Source organism: Phodopus roborovskii, unplaced genomic scaffold (genome assembly GCF_943737965.1).
Source record: "Phodopus roborovskii unplaced genomic scaffold, PHOROB, whole genome shotgun sequence".
Classification (NCBI taxonomy): Eukaryota; Metazoa; Chordata; class Mammalia; order Rodentia; family Cricetidae; genus Phodopus; species Phodopus roborovskii.
Window position 1 is genome coordinate 52647569 of NW_026126517.1, and position 19988 is coordinate 52667556.

Sequence of the window (19988 nt, forward strand, 5' to 3'; positions counted from 1 at the left end):
CATTTTGCATGAAGACATGTACACTTGTAAAGAACTAACCAGATACATTTGAACTTCCTGGTAAATCAAGCTACCCTAGGATGATCTTTACTTTTGGTTTTACTTTAAACATAGCAGTTTCCATGCATCTTACATCCGCAATTACCCAGCATGTTCTCAAAGCCAGAGAAGTATTCTGGGAAACAGAAGTTGGGCAGTGTTCTATCGGAGCAGTCAATGATGACTCTGGGTTGTTACTCTACCCCTGGTGCTCGTACTTAGTAGATGTTCTTTGTTGCTGAGTGGGTATATAGTGTGTAATTACCCCCAAAGAGCAGTAAGAAACACTGAGACTGTGTGTCATCAGTTAAGGACCAGAAGACATGGGATAAACTCTCATCCAGAACTCACTAGTTAGTGTAAACCAGGAGCTAAAGAAGTAATTTAACACCCCTCTACCACTCTCTTGTCTCTCACTAAACCATGATGGGGGATAGAAAGTTGCCTACATCAGAAACAGATAGTTCAAAGGTGAGATTACAAGACATAAAACAGACAACATGAGAAAATGTTTTATTTACTTTTTCGAGATATATAATGAAGGAATAAATGTAGTGTATAAAAAGGAAAACTTCCAAGCTAACAGAACAACATTGACTAAAGGTATTTTGTAAAACATAAACGAACTGACAAAGTAACCACCACACCTGAGGAGGAAAGAAAGAGGGAAGCTCTATACATCACACTGGCCCACAAGTTAAAGCAAAGTCATTATTAAAGATTGATGAGAATGGATCCTTCATTTCAGAAAACAAGCCAGGTTATATAAGTCTTAGGACTTCGGCACAAATTAAATAAAAATAGATGCAGGGTGTTCCTAACATGAGTTTCGTCCAGCAAGCACTCAGCTGTGGATACTACTTGTTGCTAATCCATGTAATACAGAGTTTCCCAAGCAACTAGCTATGCTGAGAACATAGTAAAAGCCAGTACAAGTCCGTGACATAATCAAAACATCGGTACTGAATACATTCCAAAGTACTTTTCTTTTAAAATCACTGTTTTTTCCTCTTTATTCCACAATCAATTTCTATTGATTTTTTTTTTTTGCTTTAGTATCTGTGCTTTTATAAATCTGAGTATAAAGATACTTTATCCCTACTTATGATTCCATTAATTGGTAAGACGAGGTAAAACAACTGTCTTCAAATCCTCTAATTTTAATTACTACTAAACTTAACAGACACTGTTTTAAAAGAAACCTTAGCTTATTGATTTTAGCTCAGTCATGTTATTTTATTTAAAAAAAAAAAAATCTGCAATGTTCATGGCGAAAATATTTTAAGAAGCTCTTACCAGTATTTTGAGAGTACATTATGGCGTTAATCTGGTTATCAAAGAAGGGCTAGAGTTGTAGAACAGCAATCTGTGAGCCTCAGGTTCCAATAGCTGCCTTTGCTGTATCATGCCCCGCTATATACACACTGTGGGTTTCTCCTATTAGCATGACTGTGTAGGAGATAGGAGAGCTTTCAAATATGTGTAAATAAGTTCTGGAGGTCCTAATGACATTCAGTTGTGCAATCTGTAGGCATGAAGGAATTCAAAACACAAAAGAGCACTGTTGGGGTAGAGAATTGGTAAAATGTTTTGTTCTAAAGATAAAATGCCTTCTTTATTTCCAGAGACATTTACTATGATCCTAAATGTATCATTTGTATTGTCTTAATAAGCTTACTCATAAAAATGTAATATTTTCCAAAAGAATTTAGAATTTCACTTAAATTATTGTTAAAATAATAGTTATATATCCTTGAGAGACTAATACAGAAAAAAAAATAGATCAAATACATTGGTTGCTCTTCATCACATTTTATAAGGAAAGAATACATAATCTTTAAATACATTTAATATTTTCTATGAAAATATACCCAATATCAAGATGTCTTAGGGAAAAATCTATGGACTTTTTTTCCCCATCCTTTTACAAAAATAAAAATAAAAACAAAGAAGCCTTTAGTTGGAGACAGCTCAGTGGTAGTCCATATGCCTCACTAGGCCCTCAGGTCAATATCCTACACAAAAATAGAAAGGCAAGCAGAGAAGCAACTGCAAAAGTTGCATATATTTTCCTAGAGTCATAAGCAAGAATTCAGCAGTCAACTCTGCCACTGAAGAGCAGAGTAACCTTGAACAGGTTACTGTCTCACTGCTCATTATTCCCACCAATAATACGGGAGTGGTCAGAGTAGTGATGCCACAGGGCTGCAATCCCAATCAATGCAAGCAAACCCTCGGAGCAGCACCCGGACCACAGCATTCCTTCCTTATTCTCTCTCCTGTCGGCTGTTATTAGCATTATAGTTGCCATACATATTTCAACAGATCATTGGCTCCCACTGTCCGCACTCTAATGATAATCAATATAGAACCTTCTAGTACTCAAACCATTGGATTTTCCTGCTTTTGTAAAATTGTGTTGTGGATATTTTAACCCTTTTCTTCTTCTTCAGAAATCTTTCTCTTGGACCTGACTGACATTTCCTTCTTTGGTTTTCTTCCAGTGACTCTGCTGGGCGCCTTCAGCCTCGAGACAATGTGGAAGTGCCACCCACCTGTTGCCATCTTTGGAGCTCCTTCCTCCTTGACTTCGTATGTTCTTCTTTCATGGTTCCAACACTCAAAGGAACTGGCTGAGTTTCACAGTTCACCCTTATCTCCATACCTGCCTTGACCTCCAGGTTTTCTTATGTGATACTTCACCTGTGGACCTTCCCATGAACACCATAATGCAAATGGAAGCCAGAATGGCATGAGTTTTCTACAAGGGAACGAGTTTTATGACCCTGATCAATTTTTTTCACTTTTCAAAACCTCCATTTCTTTATCTGCTATAATAGGACATTCATAAAAATGATATCATAAGCTCTGTAAAATACAATGACAGACAGGGGAAATGTGTTCTATAGTACCTGGTACATGGGAAATAGGCCATACATCTTAGATGATGATTAATGATCTCCCATGGGACAGAACTGCAGTCTTTTGACATTCAACACACATATAATTTCTCTGTAGTTTCAAGGAATGTATTTTTGCCACCTTCTGATTTAAAACACCATGTTTTGGCCTTTATGTTTTCATCATATGTAACAGTACATTACATTTCAGGTGCAATTTTAAAATAATTGTTTTAAGATGTGAATGTTGCTGTTCCTTTAAAGGTTATACCCTGCAGCCAACCTGATAAGTATGTTTGGCTCTGTGGCCAAGTCAGAAGCACTGAGACATGATAGAAGAAAGCTTGGTTAAAATGGTGTGATACATCTGCCTTTATCTCACCCCACATCCAAAAATTGTGAATTTGGTAGGGGTGAAGAGAAGTCCAACAGCCTTTTTAGATCCTAAGGACAGGGCTTCACTCTAGAGATAACAGAATAGTGATGAATAGATGAGCAGGAAGAAACCACGAGAGATCTCAGAAATGACTGTGCCAGAACATTAATTATTTCATGTGAAAGAGAAGTAAACTCTTTCCCTGGTATTTTCTCTGTTGTCTATACCCATAGCTGATCAGAGGTTAGTTAACAATAGTTTGATTTCTAGCTGCCACCTACTGTGCAGCCTTGTGTCCAGCCAAGATAGTCTTCTCATAATAGCTTCACTGTATTCTTGAACTGCCCCTGTTTTATTATCTTAGCACTTCTAACACTTTCCTATCTCATTCTACACAAAAGAAAACACACACACACACACACACACACACACATACACACACAAAATCACGTATGTGTGGAGGCCACTCATATTTTTGTCCTGATTAAACATCTTCCTTTCCTGTGAATGCATGTAGCATGTATATTCACCAGTAATCCACAGAGGATTGCCTCATCTCTTGAATTACTTCATAACAGGTTATGCAAGAAACAAACAAAAGACATGTTCAGAATGGAGCTATTTTTTGAGGAGTACATAAATGCGGGTAAGAGGGTGGCATACAGTTCTTATTTTTGCATTACTATAACCTAAAGTCCTAAGCAACAGAGTTAAAGGAAGCACATAGTGCCAAACTTCAGAGAACATAGATAGCCTCTGGCCTCTTTCCCCATGCACACAGGCAGAACATCATGATGATAGAAGATTATGGCAGAGAGTTGTCCACTTCATGGGAAACACACAAGTATTAATCTCAGCAAGTCCTAGTCCCTGGAGACTTCCTACTTTTCACCATCTCCAATAATGTCATATAGAGAATAAATCAATAGATGAATCTATTCATTAGGCAAGAGCCCTCATGATCTAATCCGCTCTTCAAATACCTTCATGAACATATTTCCAGAATCCCAAAGGTGCACTTCACTAATCTCCTGATGGGTTTTAATTCAATCAAGTAAACAGTTAAGATTAGCTACCACAAGGGGACAGAAACAGAGTTGGACAAAGGGAAAAAATGAATTGACATACAGATCTACCAAAGCCTGAGCTAACTGAGCATGGAGGGAACTTGAGATTTCCCTAATGGATGTATCTACTAATGTGTGCTGGTTTGAAGCATTGTCAAATAAAAGCATATAGTAGCCAGCCAAATTAGCCAATGCTTTACCCGTTATGGGGACTGCACAGGGGTGCTGTGAACTCAGAAAAATCCCCAAAAAGCCATCAGGTAGAAACTTCAAACTATATACTGTCATGTATTGGTTCAACAGCAAGATCATTATCCAAAAAAGAAGAACAGTGTTTCAGATCTTTGTGACCACCATAGTATCTATACTCACTTCCAAAATACTAATTTTAATATTAAGTCTATATGCAATCTATTCATGATAAGTATTAGCAGAATCCTTAATTTTCATTTCTTCTATAACTAACCTAAGAAATATGATCTGTATCAAATTCAGGAAATTAATTCTCTTTCACCACAACAAAGGTATCCAAAATTTTCTTTTTAAGAAGGAAAAAATGTTTTATCTTCTACTCCAGGCAATGGGTACTCAGAGCCTAACAGTCAAGATCCTTGCTGTTCAGCCATATTTTGTTTTGGTTTTTTTGTCAGGTAAGTCTATATGATGCCTACCACCATGCTAGATGTTGCTAAGGCCTCCAGACATGCTCCATCTGAAGGGCAGCAAACAGGACATACTGATCATTTTTCTGTCATTCATCTTGCAACAATGGTGCAAAGTCACTGGGAGAGAACTCTGAGACCCCGTTTGGGGCATCCACGCTGCTTTTTTGTCTTTGATTACTATATGCCCATTTGGGGTTGCTATATGTCTCAAAGTTTCCAGTAAGCTTTATAAATCACTTTCTCACTTTTGTTAAAGAGTAGAAGATAACTATATTAAAAAGCAGACATATTTACTATACCCATCTTTCTATACCAGTACACTATCTACATCTTTTTCATTGTATTCTAGTTACAAGAGCTAGAATAGGATTTCAGGAAGGAGGAAAACTCAAAATAAATGCAGTTCTGACTGGTCACTGGAAAGTAACACATCAGCACAGTGTTAAGGGAATGCCAGGGATACATACTAAATATTCTGATTCATCCTATTGTAAATGTAGTAAAAAAATTAAAAAGGTAGACTGGGAATGCAGTAAGACCCACATTGTCCTCCTTTTTCCCTGTCTGACTGTGAGTAAGACAAGTATCTCTGTCCCTTTGATGTGTATTTGGGGACCCATGTGTTTATTTTAGCCTGGAGATAAGCAAGGTTGAGCCATCACAAGGTGAGTTCACTTTGTGTGCCTGCTGCTGTCTTCCCTATTGCTGTCTACCCACTGTTGCCCAGAATATATCGTTATATATCGTTATGGTAATTGATCCACTTTAAGAATCACCCCCATCTGTTCTCCACTACAAAGATAGCTACTTCAAGAGATATTTCCCTCTGCCAGTTGGTGGAGGAGGGTGGTGCTAATGGAGGCTGACATGAGATCTACAGAGAAGTCACCTCAGTATTCTTTCCATCTGTTATTCACCATTGGCATGTTTGGGAAGTGTTTGTGTTTAGATGATGTTTTCCTCATCCCCCTGAGTCAGGCAGCTTTGTAGGAAAGTCAGACTTCAAAAATGACAAACAGCTCTGATCATTTCGGGGTGGTTCTGTTGCTAGGGAAACCACTTTAAAGGGAGAGACGGATCTCTTTGTGAATTTATAACTGAGGGAAGAAATGGATGCTAAGTTTCCGGGTGAATCTAATTTACTTTAAATCACATTCAGAGTCTACGGGTGGCAAAAATGAAGTATATATTTTTAGGTCACAGACAGCAAAAATTATCAATAATCAGAAGTCTTATTGGTGTAGGTCAAAAAATCTTTCTTTCTTTGATCTTTGGAAGTATGTTTTTTGAAACTCCAAAAACAAGGCAAAAAATTTCCTGGAAGAGTACCAGAATTGAGGAAAATATCCAGAACTCACCATCAAGCCTCACATAGGTGAAGGCTCCAATGGACACTGGTGATAAGCCTGAAGGAACAGCAAAAGGGAGTGTTCCACAGGCATCTTCAAGGGAGCTGTCCAGCATGGAAAAAAAAATGCAGAGACAAAGAGATTAGAGGCTTCAGCGTGCAGTTGTTCAAAGAAGTAGGCCAGAGTAGCCTCCAGAATAGCTCCCAAAACTCAGTGACTAGGCCTTAAACATCAAGATCTCTTCTGTCTTACAGCAGATTTCAGATTCTCAGAAGGAATTCTGATAACAAACCATAGAAAGAGTATTAAGTGTATATTATTTAGGCAATATTAGAAGTTGCTTCTATAAAAAGACAAAATAATTCAAAATTTGTAGTCATAGAAATAAATTACTTTAATTTATATTTTTGTTATTACTGTCATTATTAACAACACCATAATGTATTAAGATAATGACTAATATCATCATTATCATGTCATCTAAGTCACCATTGTCATTGTGCAATAGCAGCTCCTTTTCGTGTTTCTATGTTATAGAACTTATAAATACCACATTAAATGATTCTCAGGAATTGACAAATGTTTCTATCTTGGGTCAAATAGTGAACATTCTATGAACCATGCTATCTCCATCACAATGACTCATCTCATTGTAAGGAAAACACAGCTATAGAAAACATTCTAATAAAGATATTTTTAGTAGAACACAGAATAGAACAAATTCATTAGAAAATATTTGAATAAGATCTATTTTGGAGGCTATTCCAGAGTTCTATTAGAACATGAATTCTTTGCTTATGGTTCATAAGTTTGAAAATTACTGGAGAAGATGTAATTTTAAAAAAAGCCAGGTGAAGATAGAAAATACACAGAGTCTAGATACTATATGTTATTGTGTTGCTTTGAAGTTTTTTGTTGCTGAAGAAAGAGTAAAATCTGCTAATAGATGCTTGATTATAAATGCTGCTGGATTAATTCAACTTATATATTTTAAAATGCCTTGGCTTCAAAATTTAAACATAAGGACATGTTACTTTGAAATAGAGGCTTTATTTTTGTTTCCACAGAAAATGAGAAGCTGTGGCTTCCTTCCAGAATAACATGGTTTGATCAAGCCAGACCCCCCAATGACCCAGGTGATCCACCATCCAACACAGCTGAGATGATACAGTCAGGATTTAGCCATGTTTCTGGGTCTTCTTAGGATCTCCATGACAGCACTCCCAAACAGAAGTGTTGAGATAATGACACCTACATTCCCACATATTGTTTATAAATATTTGTTTTCAATTAGATGGGGTTTGTTGTAAATGGTTAAGGATCAAAACCAATCTCTTTCTAGAGAAAAAAAGGAAAATATGATATATGAGAATATGAATGTGAGAATATGATACAAATATGGATACTTTACATTGATATTATTTTTGTTTTATTAATACAAATTTTAAGATCAATTTTGTATATATTTATCCTCTTGTTTAGGTATTGCATTTGTATATCTCATTTTAAAATGTCATGTATAATCACCTATAATACTCAAAACTTATAGTTTGTTAGGTTTTCTAGATATATAGAGATATATTTCAAATGAATAGATATTCTTCAAACCTTTCAAACACCCATAGAATATGCCATTTAAAATGGCTTATGGTTTTTCATGGCAAAGAGACACAACTGCTCCTGGAAAAACCAATTACTTCAGAGAGGAAGATGGGCATTGAAGAAATTCATTATGTAGTTTACCTTTGATATGGCAAAAATAGCTATTTGGGCAAGAAACTGCTCTTATTGGACTGTTTGACTCTATGCTGTATAAGGTGGGTATGCAGGACCCACAGGAAAGTGACTGCTGAACTTGCAAGACAAGATGAACAGTCCTGAAGGGTTCCTGCTTCATAGAAGAGTCTGGCAGACATTCTTCAGGACACAGAAAAATTACTGACAAACTGCCAATGCAAGCAGACAGTTTGAAAATTTCATCTGCACTGCGAAGTCTTTCAGACATACTGTGCCCTATGGGCTGAAGATGGATGTCCCAACATTACAAAAGAACTTTGGGTGACTGTTCAGGTAGCAGGATGTCTCTGTCAATTCTAGAGTTTATATACACTATCCTTCTATGGTCTTTGATGGAGTTGAAGACAGGTAGTTATGATTATAGTTTTCCTCAGGATGAAAGATAAGTTACGTATAAAACTTTAGACTCACAAAGATGGGATAGATGATGGAATATTTTCTTTAAATTTTGCTAAATATTAATGGACTAAATATTGTAACTATAGTTCTTACAACTGCTTGTTAAATATATATGTGCATATATAGTTATATATATATATATATAACTGTTTTTCTATATAATTTGACTACATTAAAGTTAAAACATTTATTTTTATTTAGACATAAAAGAGGAAATTATTGGAGATGTCATTCTGTAAGTATGTTTATCTTATTGGTTGATAAATAAAACACTGTGGTCAACAGGGCAGCAAGACAGTCAAGTCTAGGAGATGAGGAAAATTCTGGGAGGTGTAGGCAGAAAGCAGATGCCAGAGGAGTAACCTTTCTCTGGTAAGATAAGACCACATGGAAACACTTAGATTAATAGAAATGGGTTAGTAATTAAGACAGAACTAGCCAATAAGAAGCCTTAGTCATTAGCCAATAGTATTAGAATTAGCATAAGTCTCTGCATGTTCATTTGGGGCTGACCCAGTTGTGGACCAGGCTGTAACAATGGTGTTTGTATTTCTATTATTGTACTATTACAAAAAAAAGTAGTTATAACATTACTTTTGTTAAATTGAAGGTATGTATAATTTCATATGTATATATTTGAATTGGAAAAACACTATTAAAAATTTCTACAAAACCACCTGATTTTTGTGGTATTACTACCAGTAGAACAGTAAGATTAAATAATAGGTTTTTTAACATCAAATGTTGGATTATCTGAAATTTTTCGATATCAATCATTCTAGTGATCTTGACCATATCAGAAACCAACTAAAACACAAGAAGTTGGGCATAGTTGTGAAGGATTTTTTTCTTTATTGGATTATTTTAAGTGGGAATACTCTAAATCTTGGGCCACACCTTGAGTAGCAGTCCACATAAAAGGACATGAAAGAAGGAAGCTTTTTTACCTGCTTGTCCTCACTCTCACTGACATTGATGCTGAGGCATTTCATGCATCCCTTCCCTAGAACCTTCATTTTTCAAGATTCCAATGTAGATAGAAGACCAACAACTCTCCAGAAATCCTCCCAGATTGCAGCATCACACTGGGGACTGCTGAGACATCAGATACAGTCACTCTATCAGTTCTATTACTTTAGAGAACCACAGTACACCAACATATATAAAAGGCACAAAATCTACCATTTCTTACCTCTATTTGAAGAATATACTCTATGCTATTAGTAAGCCAATAATTATGATTTGCCTTTAAATGGCACTCAACTAACATGCAAAACTATCCAGTCAAAAGAACTAGTCCCTTTTTTTTTTTTCTACTGTAGTCTAGACACCCTAGAGGAAACACTGCAAGTTCTGCAGAAATGATAATGCCAGTGTAATTAATAAACTGAATACAAAGGACAGAGAAGCCCCCTTCTGAAACGGGTTTCCTCTCTTGGGCATTTGGGTCTAGATCCTAATGAAGTCATGTAAAGAAGTTGCAGGCTGATAAGTGATCTGTGCTTCCCTTAGCTGCCATTTCTCTTATGAACACTGTCTTGATGCATTAACATTCAAAAGCCCAAGCTCAGATGCTGCCCAGCATGATGGCTTGAGAAAGCGCTCTGAGAACTGAAGAACTAGAACTCATAAAAGTAGTTAAGTACCAAAAACCATGAGACAGAATTAAAATACAAAACTCAAATGTGCTGAACCTTTACATGTTCTGAAACAATAGATAACAACTATAATTAAAAGAGTTGTAACTGCAAACCTGAGGGCTAGATGATTGTAAAAATTACGCTAGGAGAAGAGGCTGAGCACCAGAGGCTCCCAACTGAGAAGATCCAATTAGCACTAGACCCCCACTACAGGAACGGGATGGTTTTATTTCACTGGGTATAATGTGACCATTTGTCTGGAAATCAATGGCTTTTTTCTATGAGTTTTTGAAAAGATATCTTCCCTAACAGTCTTCTGTTCCTTTAAAAAGAAATCTGTTGCTGCTCACAATTTCATCACACATTCGAATGCTGAATGGTTCCTGTCAATAAAGAAGATTGCTTGCATCAAGCAAGCATTGATATTCAACAAAAAAAGTTGATGGTGTTCAGTTCAAAGATTAAAGAGATTAAAGGTGCCTTAGTGCAGATTTCTTTCCTTAAAAGTAATAGAGATTTTATACTACTGCAATTTCCATATCAGTAAGCACTTTAAAAAGCAAAAATAATGTAAATCGATTTTGTAATTCTGTGAATTGAGTGGGTTCTTAGGAATAAATCACAAAGTTTAACAGAATATCTATAGAAAATACAGGTATTTTCTATTTTTCTATATGAATTACGATGCCTCAACTTTCACTCATCATCCAAGAATCTTTTAATCATGGGAGATTTTTCCCCCTCCCTGTGGTACATTTATCAATGCCAGGAGACATTTTGATTTATCAACAAAAAAGGAAGAGTTATGTATCTGTCATTTAGTGGGTAGAAAATAAGAATATTTTGAGACATCCAATGACACATAGGATAGGACTCCCAAAACAAATATATAACTAACCTAAAATTTCAATAATGTTGTGATTTTGAAATAGTATAGAACACTATTTCTTAAAAAAAAAAAGATAAAAAAGGAAGAAAACACAAAAGTGATTCAAACAATGCAACAATTTGATTTGCACAAATACATAAGATCAAATTTATGCTGAGCAAAATTACAGATCATCCCCTAAATACCTAACTCAGAATTTTAGGTCTGCTTATGAGTTTCAAGGGCATGCATGCCAGAAGGTCCTACATTAGGTGTGTGAGTTAATTCACTGTGATAGTCACACAACCCAACAACCTCTTAGAGGTTCTACCCTTCATCACTGTCAAGACATCAATTAGATTTCAATGGTACTTTTAGAAAGGATATTAAAATCATCATCTACAGAAAATATACACACACGTACACACACCTTTCACTCCCTGATATTTTCTTCACAGAAAACAAATTTTTTCACCTCAATTCTTAAACCATCTTGCTTAAACTTAAAGTATAAAGTACAGAACATAATATCCTTTAAAATGTTGCATTTTGTCTTGGAAGTAAAGCAAAGAAAATAACCCCATGGCTTTTTCTGCAGGCTCCCAGTGGAAATGCAGCTTCTAAGAGGGTGTCTAGCAAGCTCATCCTATCCAGGTATTCTCCTCTGCACATGTCCCCCAAGCAGACTTCAGAACATGCAGACAGGCCACTTCCCACTGGGAACAGATTTCCTGACAAGGGGTTAGGGTCTTGCACATTAGAGGAATTTGCAAAAGAAAGAAAGAAAGGGAGGGAGGGAGGGAGGGAGGGAGGGAGGGAGGGAGGGAGGGAGGGAGGGAAGAAGAAGGGAAGAAAGAAAAAATGTATCTTTTGCAAAAAGTATCTGAAAATCTATTTTCTTATAAACTTTTTTCTTAATTGAACCACTAACTGACAACATCAGCCTGTGGAAACTCAACATATTTTTATTTAAACTAGTATTGATATTGGTATCCCTGCCACAGATATAAGCATGTGGGCCCAGAATGTGGATTCTGTTCCTTCTCTCTGTCATCAAAACCATCACTTGGTGAAGAATCGGTCTCCCAAACTCAACAGCTTTTAAAAGTGGCCATCAGTGAGTGACATGGGGTTTCTTGGTCCTTGCCATTATTTTACCTTCTGTGTATTCATCGTTTCAACAAATGCGCCCACCTCCACTGAGTCATCAAAATGGGCTCATTAACAGCTAGTCTGAACCCAAATCTAATTGCAGTCAATTTGAAACTTCTACTTCCTCTGCAGTTTGAAATTTTGGGGTAATTCTTCTCCATGTTCTTTCCTCACAAGCTCAGAAGGCTATAAGGAAATTGGGCATATTAGTAAGGACCTTCTGAAAACCATTCCTTCCTTCTGTCTTTTCCGTTGCAATAACTGTGTGCAGTTTGTTCAATAAATATTGATTGAGCACTAGCCCAATTCAAGATACTGTGCTAAATCCTGTGTTAACAGTAATGGGTAATTGTGGGGAATTTCTATATTAAGTTAATTGACGTGGAATGACAGACATAAAATGTAGGCAGCACCACCAACCCTCAGGCTGGGGTCCTGGACTGAATAAAAATGAAAAGGGAACTGAGGACCAGGGTTCATGTCTCTCTGCTTCCGGATGACAAATGCAATATGTTCACCTGCCTCAAAGCTCCTGCTGCCCTGTCTTCCCCACCACACAGACTGTATATGCCCTTGCATGCTGAGTTAAAAGAAAGCCTGACTTCCATAAGTTCTTTTGTCAAACATTTTGTCCTTTGAATAGAAAAGATTATTAAGATGAAGGTGAACTAAAATTTTACATATAAACTCATGGCAACTGAATTAAGGAAAGAACATAATAAATTAGCAAGACCTTTCAGATATCCAAGAAAAAAAAGAGATGAACATAAGTCTAGTATTCAGATATAAAACAGACAGTATGCAAGGAGTGTTTATAGCCATGAGATTAAGTTGTATTGCAAGCCATAGAAAACAATCATATGGGAAGATGAAGGCTGAAAACTACAGTGTGTCCTCTGAACACTTTCAGTTGCTTAGCTTGTGGGATGCAGTATGGGAAGCTGAGCTGTAGAATTTCAGGCTGTGGTGAGACATCTGGGACAGAACATAGAGGGCCTGGAATGCAGCCTAAAATGTTCTTCTTTAGAATTCCAGAGCATCGTGAACTTGTAGACATCTACTTTTAAAAAGGTGAAATTTGGTTCACTTATCACAATGCCTTTTGGAGGGGAAAGAAACTGAAGGCTTTGAACAGAGGCTGGAACTCCAGAAGTGTGAATAAGAAAGTGGACATGAATAGATGCTTGTGTGAGGGTAAGCACCAGTAGGCAGTTCCTTGCACAATGACCTTTTCAAAAGAAAGGATCAACACTTGGCACATTGAGGGCTTCTCACACAATGCAGCAGCTGTGTTTTCAACGCTGTTCAGACTTGCCCTGCCGGTTTTCACTGCTTAATCTCATGGATTGCTTTTGTTTACCTGTATCCTAGCTATAAATGCCATCTCGAAATATCCCCACTGAATTCTGATTTCACCAAAAATAGCAATGATGATCACTATATAATACTGAACATAAAATTCAAGCTAACATGCACCTACTGCTTTCTTTATGAAAAAATGTTTTTAAGTGCTTTCTCAGTCTTCATAGAAACCATGGGCTGAACACTAGCATTATCCTCATTTTAAAGGGGAAATTCTGATGCTCAACAATAGCAACTTCACCTTCCCCAAGTTCCTGCACAAGGCAAATTATAGGCTTGGCACGGTTCAGCTCTTTCAGGCTGTATAGTACTATGATATTAACCACTATGGTGCAATATTTCCAGTGATATTCTTCTCACATGCGCCAGTGGGCTGGTGTCATGAGTAAGTGTTGTGAGATGTTTGTATACTATGTAAAGATATATTAGTGTGGTTGGTATAATAAAAAGCTGAACAGTCAGTAGCTAGGCAGGAGGTATAAGCAGGACTTCTGTGCAGAGAGAGAGGAAGTCAGAGGAAGGAGTCCAGTCATGTAAGAGATGCTAGAGAGACACTAAAGATGTCAGACATACGGTACAGAGTAGAGATAACTGAGCCATGCAGCAGAACATAGATTAATAGAAATAGGTTAATTTAAGTTATAAGAGCAAATTTGGTAAAAAGCTTTCCTAATTAATAATAAGTCTCTAGGTCATTGTTTACAGGCTGGTGGTCCTGAGGAAAAGGTATTGTTACAAGTAAAGTGGAGATGTGACTGTCAATAATCTGTTCTGTGCCTCAGTTGTTCATTTAAGCAACTCTCATTTGGAGCCCTGGTTCACAAAACAAACAGAAACAAAAACAAAACCGTATGCCACGAGTTTGGCTTCTCATGAGAAGCTGTCATCAGCCCAGGGACAGTGCATCTGAAATCTTATACACCTAAGTTATTGGGTCTTTTAGGAGACATGTCTTTTGACAAAATATAAACTCATTTGAGAGAAGTCTCTCCTTGATGCTAAGATTAAAAGGTCTTTACAATAAGCATCTCCACTGGGGGAGGGGGGGAGTTAGGGGGAACAAGCTAAGAATCTCTGAAAATATACTGCTCTCTCTTATCTGAAGAAATCAAGAGGGGAAGCATAAATATACAAAGCAAAGAATACTTTCCCTACTTACACAAATATAAAAGATATTCCCAGCTATTTATACATACTCATGTACCCCTGCTCAAAGACACAAGAACAATCAAATAACTCCAGAATGCATTCGCAGGGGATTAGATAAATCCTCTGTCCATCTCATTTTGCTTCCATCTAGGTAATGTGACCCTGATGACAGAGCAATGCCTCCCATAAAAGCTGCAGGGACATTCAGTACCATTTATTATTCCATAGCAAATGCAGTTCTATTCCACAGACAGCACACAATGCTCTGCTCCTCTGAGCAGAATTCTTAGTCTTAAAGGGAAGCGACCAGGGCAAAGTAGATGATGAAACTTCCGAAGTTGAGTCCTAAGCTTCTCCTAAAAGACTAGAAGAATATCAGGAATACTAGGAATCCAGGTACTAAGATAGAGAAAGGAGGAGAAGGGGAGGGAGGAAAGGAAGGAGGGAGGGAGGGAAACTGGTTTAAGGAAGGACAAAGGGGAAAAGCAGAAACTCTGCCTTACGTATTTTGTAATCTGAATTGACAACTAAGACTAAGTTAGACTTACAATTTTGAAACATTTCAATATCTAGTGATTAAAATCATACTACATTCTAAAGTTCTGAGCTCTTCCTACTTAAATTATAAAAAGGAAAAATTTAGATATATAATCTTATTTTAATTTAGAAATGTTGCAGCTTAAATACAAAACAACTTTTTAAATTCTTCACATTCCCTCCTACCCACAACTTACTTACATAAATTCCTTTTCATTTCTCATCACCTACAAAGTGACAGTAAAAGGGAGCAATTCCCACATGAAGGCATGCTGGTCCACAGCTATGTGAACATCTGTTCTCTGCTGCTGTTCATTATAAACAGCAAGATGATACTTAAAATATAACTAATGTGACATGAAACAAGATACAAAAGTACGCAGCTATCATTGATGTCAGAAGTATGACACAGTGACAGTTTAAGGGAATTGCACCAATATCAGGGAACTCACTGTCCAGCTTACCAACTCTACAGAGTCCGGCCCATGTCACACTATCAGACATCAAGAAAGACTTGGTTGCAATGACAAGGTAGGTCAGTGTCAAGCAACCGTGCTTATTGACAGACACATAAGTGTGTCAGCTGCTGATACTGATGAACTGTAGAGATGACAAAGCAATACACAAGTTATACCCTCCTCCCTCTTGCTTGACACAACTCTGAACAATAAATCTGCTATTTCCATCTCACCTGAATCTATTAATCCACTCAACCTCAGTGACATTCTGAGACAAACTCTGCCTGGAACTAGAGAGTTCTATTGTGGGAGTTAATAAGGGGCAGGAAAGATGGTTCAGTCAACAAAAACATTCATGATGCAAGACTGATAACCTGAGTGTAATCCTTGGAACCTACATAAAGCTGAATGTGGTGGCATGCATGTGTAATCCCTGCACTCCTATGGCAAGATGGAAAGTGGAGGCAGAGTTGACCACTCAATGGATAACCCAGAGTACACATGAGGACAGAAACATAATAAAGACCCCCTCCTCAGTAATCTAAAATGAGAGTATAGCCTTATGAAACTTGTTCTAAACTCATATACCATTACATGCACATACATGTACACACACACATTCATACTTGTACAAAACACAGACAATAATAATAAGTGAAAAAATTAATTGAAAATAAATTTAAAAAGTAAATACATTGTTCAATATGGATAAGCAGGTTTCAAGGAAAAGTGACTGCATAGCCTTGCCAAGACAGAGTAGGACAGTGTTTCAAATTTTCCTGGTTCTGAAAATAGTCTGTCCAATATTCTAGGCCCATAGCCAAAGTTGGATGCCCCAACACTACAGAGAAACATTAATTATTTTCCTTCTCAGGTCTTTGATGGGGTTGAAGATTAGACAGTTACAGTTACAATCTCTTGTATCTTAGCTGGGCACAAGACTTAGATTTTCCAGGATAGGGCAGCTATTGGAATCATCTCTGTAATTTGCCAATTACCCATGGCTTGATCATTTAGCATGTGTTTCTTGCTTGATGCTGTTCTTTTTGGTTGTAATTTCATTTTTGTTTATGTTATTAACTCTTCTTTCTTCTGCACAATACTTTCAATCCATTTTGTCCTAGAGCACAGTCTTGTCTGATACACTGACAACTGAAAAGCTGAGGGGAAAGGGTCTCTGCTCTCTTGATTGTGCTCTCTCTTGTGTAGTCAGAGCAGATCTGGTGGCTTGACTTGCTCTTTACCCCTGTACAGAACAACAGGATGAAGTCAGGTGGCATCTAACCTCTTCTGTATTGGTGAGTGTTTACCCTATTTTATACCTCAATGAATTCTTGAGAATCTTTACCAAACCCATGGATTCACACTACAGTATAACACTGCCACTCTCAACATGTATGTCAGTATATATTCACATATACACAAAAAATGAATATATGCATATGTCCTATGCAATGGATTATAGAAATGCCTTTGGGTTCAGAAAAAGTTTAAATTTATAACAGCTCCTATAATGAATTGCATTATTTGTTTTCCTTCAGTTATATTAGAAATATTGCATTCATACATAGATGGGGAGAATATATTCACTGCACATAAAATCAAGAGAGTATTTAAAGATATATTTAAACTAAGAAAGATTTTTTTCCCTTCATGTGATGTGTCTTCATTCTGGTTTCCTTATCTGGACAGATGCTTTCTAGTTTTGTATAATCACACTTGTCCATTGATGAGGGTTCTCTGTGGAGCATGTGTAGTAAGAAAGCAGAAGAGGGTTTGACCAGTGTGACTGACATGAGGATTCTCAGAGAAGAGTACAGAGCATGGAGGAGGACAGCAGGAAAGGAAAGTAATTGAGACCAAAGCATCACAGCACATATGTATATGGATGTCATTACTTTGGATGCTGACTTAATAACCTAAATTCTCAGGCCAATGAGAGGGCTCACTGTGTAAAGGGGCATGATGCTGAATCTGATGCACAGGCCACACCACACACACACACACACACACACACACACACACACACACACAATGTAATTAAAATAAAACAAATAAAATGTACTTAAGTGTTCTATAATTCATCTTTTTTTTAAAAAAAGCAGTAAAATAAATTCATAAGAAAAGAAACATGAATGGCAAAAATACATGATAGGTCTTACTAAGGATCACAAAAATTCAAGCTAAAACCATAATAGAATCTCATTTCTTACCCACCAAATGTGCAAAACCTAATGCTGCCATGAATGTGGAGGAAAATATAATGTCACATAAAGCTGGGGGGGCATATTGGTAGTTCTGCCTTGGGAGGCAATCATGGGCATTGTGACAGAAAAAAATTCACACTGTGACTAGTAGTCTTGATCCCAGACATAAGCCCTAGAGAAATCCCTGCATCTGCTCCAAGAAGCCATGAACCTGAAAATCTTATAGATACTTTATAGATGAAAATAAGAAGTGGCAGTCTAAATGATCACCAACAAAACACATAAACATGCATAAAACATTCATTGAATGAAAAATACAATGTAATGAATCATATTGATATATATGCATCAGTGCACTTACATTCAGACACAAGATTATTATGATATGTAGGATGTCTCAAAAATGCAAAAGCAAACATGCATATAACAGTGCAATCTTATTATTTCTCCTCTCCCTATATATAAAATATCTTTAAATACTGAAAAGTAAGCTCAAAGTAAATGAAACACATGTAATGAAACATTTGGTTCTACTTGAAAACACAACTGCAATTGAAACAAACAAAATGGCCATGGAAAACTATGGGCATTGAAAATCTCGCAGAGAAAGGTCAGGGTGTCTTCAAATAGCCTCATGAAAACCAGAGCTCCCTCAATGAGGCCACTGCATTGCCACTCATTTAGTTGCATAGAAAACCCCTGCCTGAATAGTCACCAGTGCCAAAGTGTCCATACAGTCTTCAAAAGCATGGAAGTCTCAGCTTTTATCACTCCCACAAAAGAAGACATGGGAATATATACTCAAAAGTAAAATGCTTCTATACCTTTGCTGACCCCACAGTCTTGGGCTTAGCTCCAAGTAACCAGTGAACCAGCCCATCCAGGTGAGTGCTCTAGCCCCCCAACCTCCCACATAATCCCACACTCCCACCCAGATTACAAGGCCTGTTTACCAGCCCATCTTAGTGAGTGCCCCATACTTCCAACTCCAAGTGTGTCACCTCTGAAACATACTAGTCTCATAAAAATAGTGTTCAGTGAGAAGCACCGAGATGAATCCTAAAATGTCAAATTTAAATGAGCAATCATAACCATGATCAAAGAATTCAGAGTTTATCAAGAATATTTTTAAAAAATCCTGAGTGAAATATATAAATAAACAAATATACAGATAAATGAAAATGCAAAGAAAATCTGAACTCTGAAAACTGAATTTAGTAATGAGATAGAAAGAAACACTGAAGAAAATGCAAGCTGAAGATCAGAGGAAATCAAAAACCTCAATAATCCAATTAGAAAAACCAGGAGAAAGGCTTACCAGTAGAACAGATCAAGTTGAAATGGAATTTCAGGACTTGAAGGAGAGGCCACACAGATACTTGGAACTACAGAGGCTATGTTGGCACCCAATATCCTAGAGATCTTGCAGTTACAAAATCCCACTGGAGATACCCTACGAGACCCAAGACTCAGCAGACACCAGAATGCCTGGCCACTTAGGCCAGAAGACTAAAGAGAAAACAGAAACCAATGAACAAAACACTCACACAACAAAGACAAACTTAGGAAATAACACCTAGACCTATAATCATCCCAAACCCAGATGCCTAAACACCAGTGTAAGAACACAGTCAACAGTAGACAGAACAATATAGCACCAGCAGAGCCCAACTCTCTTACAGCAGCAAGACGTGAATAATCCAATGCAACCGAAGCACAAGATAACAACCTTAACACCAAATTTACAAAGATGATAGAGGTACTTAATGAGGAAATTTTTAAATCTCTTAAAGAAATTAAGGAAAAGATTAACAAAAATCGGAGGAAATCAATAAATTCTTGAAAGATGTCCCTCAACAGAATAATGGATAAAGAAAATGTGGTACATTTACACAATGGAGCATTACTCATCTGTTAAAAACAATGGCAAATGGACAGAACTAGAAAAAAGTCATCCTGAATGAGGTAACTCAGACCCAGAAAGAAAAACAGGGTATGCACTCACTTACAGGTGGATATTAGC

At 37.0% G+C, this 19988-nt stretch overlaps 1 protein-coding gene across 10 annotated transcripts in view; it reads right to left on the reverse strand.

Annotated features, from left to right (window-relative positions):
- The window catches only part of Mlip (muscular LMNA interacting protein), a 231115-nt gene that overhangs the window by 143586 nt on the left and 67541 nt on the right, over positions 1–19988 (reverse strand). The window contains exon 1 of one of the 10 annotated variants that reach the window (XM_051197990.1): positions 1336–1439. The exons of the other annotated variants lie outside the window; for them this stretch is intronic. The gene's annotated coding sequence lies outside the window, so the exon portion shown is untranslated. Of the gene's footprint in view, positions 1–1335; positions 1440–19988 lie in introns of those variants that run through there. 10 annotated transcript variants of the gene reach the window in all.